Below are 4,192 nucleotides of genomic sequence, written 5' to 3' on the forward strand. Positions count from 1 at the left end.
CGGAAGAGAAGGGATTTGAAGAGATTGAAGATGTAGAAGAATACTCTAAAAAATAATTAGAAAATATAGAAGAATACTAACAGAGATGAAGCCTGTCAATTTCTTTTAGCATTATGAGAAAACATAGCTCTAATAGACAAAAACGTGTACAGAAGAATACATTCCTCTATGCTACTCAGATCGCCAATCTAATGCTTCCAATGGCTCCGAAAGGGGGGTTAAATACCAGGCCACCTGGCCAAAATCCTGCCAGATCACTCCTTCTTCATCTCCCACTTTTGAAGTGTTGTTCACTGCCTGAAAACAGTGATCGCGTGTCGCGTGATTTTGCTAATCTCTTTTTTTACATAAAATCCTCTCAAATTGGCTGAAAGCTACATGCTTTCTTTTACATGTCCTCCTAATCTAGAAGTTATCTATAGTTTTATGGATTTTTACAAGAGATAATATCTAGAATATAAAAAATTGACTAAAAACTCGTCCAAAAAAATCTAATATTTTGAACCATGGACGCTAATACTAATGTCTAAAGTGGCATTGGCTCTCTAAATCTAAAAGGAAGCCACACTCTAAATTTTTTTACACGGTGTGCGCGTAGCGGCACGACAATGTGAGAGAGAAAAAAAGGAGATGAGAGAGAGGGGGCAAGCAAGAGGAGATAGAAAAGAGAAAGATGGCAGGACAGAGAAGAGAGAAGAGAAGAAATAGAAAAATAAATGAGATAGAGAGAGAGAGAGACAAACGAAAGAGAGGGGAGAAAATAAATAGAGAGAATGAGAGGGGGGAGGAGACAAAGAGAATAGAGAGGGGGGGGATAAAAAAAGTGTTCCTTGCATGTTTTGCAACATCATGAGTGGAAGGGAAGCCGCTACATGGATTTTAGATCTTAAGATTTTTCCTCTCTCTCTCTCTCTCTCTCTCTCTCTCTCTATATATATATATATATATATAACGTTAAATTGCATGAGTTAACATTTCCACGTGATAGACGTCAAGTCGTGGTTTCTAGCACATCACGTCAACAAACAACGCCATCATCGATAGTGCTTGCACGTCATCTCTTGCATGACAACCTTGCCCATCAAATCCCCCCCTAAACTAGAGTGTATGTCCCATGCCTTGTTGCCCCTTGTATCTCTTGGCTCCCACCACCTCCCTCAATCAGGGTGCCTCCCCTGTCCCACACCTTGTTGTCCCATAGACCCCTCCATTCTGGTCCACCCACTACACAATCCCCATGCCACTACATGAAGCTTGCAGCCCTATGTGTACCACCAGTCTAAACCCGTTTGAGCACAACAATTGTCCACCCCTACCCAACCATGGCACTATGGTGACTACCTTGTGGGATTGATAGAAAACAAGTAGCAAAAGCAGATTTTTTACAGAAAATATGACGGGGTCCCCCGAGAAAAGCAAGGTATCCCCACCATCCAATAGCCAGATAGGAGGGGAGAAAAATGTGAAATACTCACTTATTTGGAATAGCATCAACAAAGTGACAAATTCCCATACAAAGAAGTGTATGGAGGTGCTCCACAATGTATGAAAAATGTAGGACTAGGATATGAAAAATGTCAATGAGATGATGCAACAATGTCTGATGAGGCCATACAACAAATCATGGAAGAGGTGGCTAAGAAGGTGCGAGAATGGAAGAACAAAATACACAAGAAGATTATAGCACACTTCACCTCTTGGAAGGCAAACATTGAATCCACTCTTTGAGAAAGAAATAGGGTGATTGAAGAACTTCAACATGAGATCACCAACTATCGAAATCAACTTGTTCTTCTTAAGAAGAAGGAAGGGGAAATCACTGAAGTGATGCCCAACAAAGTACAAATTGAAACAAATGAGTTGAAGATACACATGAGATCGATACATGGGCAACCATAGTGAAACAAGCACAACCTGCAGTAGTTGAAAACTCCAAATGGATTGAAGTGGCAAAGAAGATGCCAACAAAGAAGGAAGAGCTCGTGAATGCAACACTTGAAGAGGAGAAGAGAACAAAAATTAGAGCTCTACACATCCAGGTGGTTGGATGGAAAGAGGGAGATAGCCCTCTAGAAGATGGCAAGAGCATATGTGAAAAATTGGGAGTGGAGGACCTCTCCATTGTGGAAAATGCATGGCGCATTGGAAAGGATCTAGAAAAGGGCCGGCCACTTATCTTGAAATTTGCCAATTTGGAGTCATGATGACGAGCCTTCCTCTCCAAAAGGAAGGCTCTTAAAGGAGGAAAAGCCTATCTTGAGGATGGTCTCATACTTGCCCAAATAGGCCATTGCATGAGATGCACACCACAAATCATGGATGCTAGCAAAGCATGCAAATGGACAATATCCAACGATGGATGCATCATTATCATAGACAAGAGCCAATGATGGGGCATAACGTATGAGACACACTTGGAGTTTGCAATGTGGAAATATAATGGAGCCATGGACTACTCCAAGAGACCTTCACTAATAAGGACATCATCTTGTATACAGAGACACACTAGAGTCCAAGCATGCACTTGCTAGAGGTGAGAGGCTATAAATGAGAGAAGACATGTCATCCTAGAGCACTAGGGGGAACCAAAGGCTGGAGGAGTGGCCGTACTATACAAGGAGGAGCACCACATATAGTATAGGTCATGTGGAGGGATGAGGAGGCTTGCTTCATGCAGATCTAGATACATATAGATCACCCCTATGATATATACATGGGAGTGTGCTACTTTGCTACAGTGAACTCTCCATATGCACCCTAGGAGGAGAGTCACCAGATTTACTACTATATGAAGATATTATGCATTATTATAGTATTGGAGATGTCCTGTTGGTTGAGGACTTCAACATTCACACAATATAGAGACAAACTCCCTTCTTTGAGAGTGAGGGCCACATATACATAGAGAGAGTACCAAGATAGGGATCAGTTGGACATCACAGGACATAGCCACCAAGTGCACAAATTATGGTGACAATCTCCTTGCCTTTGGAGGCACACATGGATTAGCCATCCTTAATGATTTGGATAGATGGCTTGGATTTGATGCTCTCACATGCTTTTCACATAAGCATGCATCTAGACATAGAGGAGGAGGCCCCACTATCAAGACATGAATCTCATAGTGAACCTTGGGAAAACTAAGGTTATGGTGTTTAATACTTCCTCCATTGGATTTGTTGATCAGTACCCCATTTCACACGTGGAGAGGATACAATGGAGATGATCCAAATATATGTTTACTTAGGGATTACATTTTTAGGGACAAGATTCACTTTGAGGAGGTAGTAGAGGATAGATTAACATGAGGCTATGCAACTCTAGGGTCGATGGAGAGGCAATGCACTAGCATATAGTTTTAGGAACCTTGGATAAAACTTTCTCTCTTCAACACTTTGGTCACACCAGCACTTTTGTATGGGGTCCCCATATGGGGATGGAGCCTTTATCACATGAGAAGAGCCACACATGATTAGTCACTACTTAGGGGAGAGGAGATATATGAGGGATGGGAGTAGATAGAGAGATCCCTAGTATTGATTCCATGATTTCATAGATGAATTCGAGTAAGCCCTCTATACCACATGGGAGTGCCACCCATAGTGGCATATGCTCTTTTCTAGATAGTGACTTTCCTGCATAGGCTTTGGAAATTGCCAAGATAGGCTTGTAGTAGATAATCTAGATAGCTAGTATTATAGGGGAATATTGAGTGTTGGTGTGCTTGGAAAGAGGCATGGCTACAACTACATGGATTACACATAGACCACCTCCCACCATTATAGTACAACTTGGATTTCCCTCACTTGGAGCTCAACTGACAAGAATTGAACTACATCATCAAGATGATGGACATTATTCAAATATACATAGCTAGCACCTATATAGGATTTGGGGCCAAGATGGCTTTCTACTAAAATCATCTTCTACACATATCCCTTGATGGCTTTGTAATTTGCCCGATATACATGGATCTACACCTATCTCATGGTAAATGATGTGCCATTGGATAGCTTTGTACATCCTCACACCAGCTATGGATTGAGACAAAGGTAGACAATACACAAACTTCCTTTGATTAGATGGCACTTCCATTGCTCGTTTAGATCAGGGTGCAAAGACAAGGAGTTGCATACCATCGTATACTCATAGAGCTCCATAGAGCATTGACTACTCTCTCCACTATAGACCC

Source organism: Lygodium microphyllum, chromosome 30, assembly GCF_053477565.2.
Source record: "Lygodium microphyllum isolate KBCC chromosome 30, Lygodium_microphyllum_v1.1.10, whole genome shotgun sequence".
Lineage (NCBI taxonomy): Eukaryota > Viridiplantae > Streptophyta > Polypodiopsida > Schizaeales > Lygodiaceae > Lygodium > Lygodium microphyllum.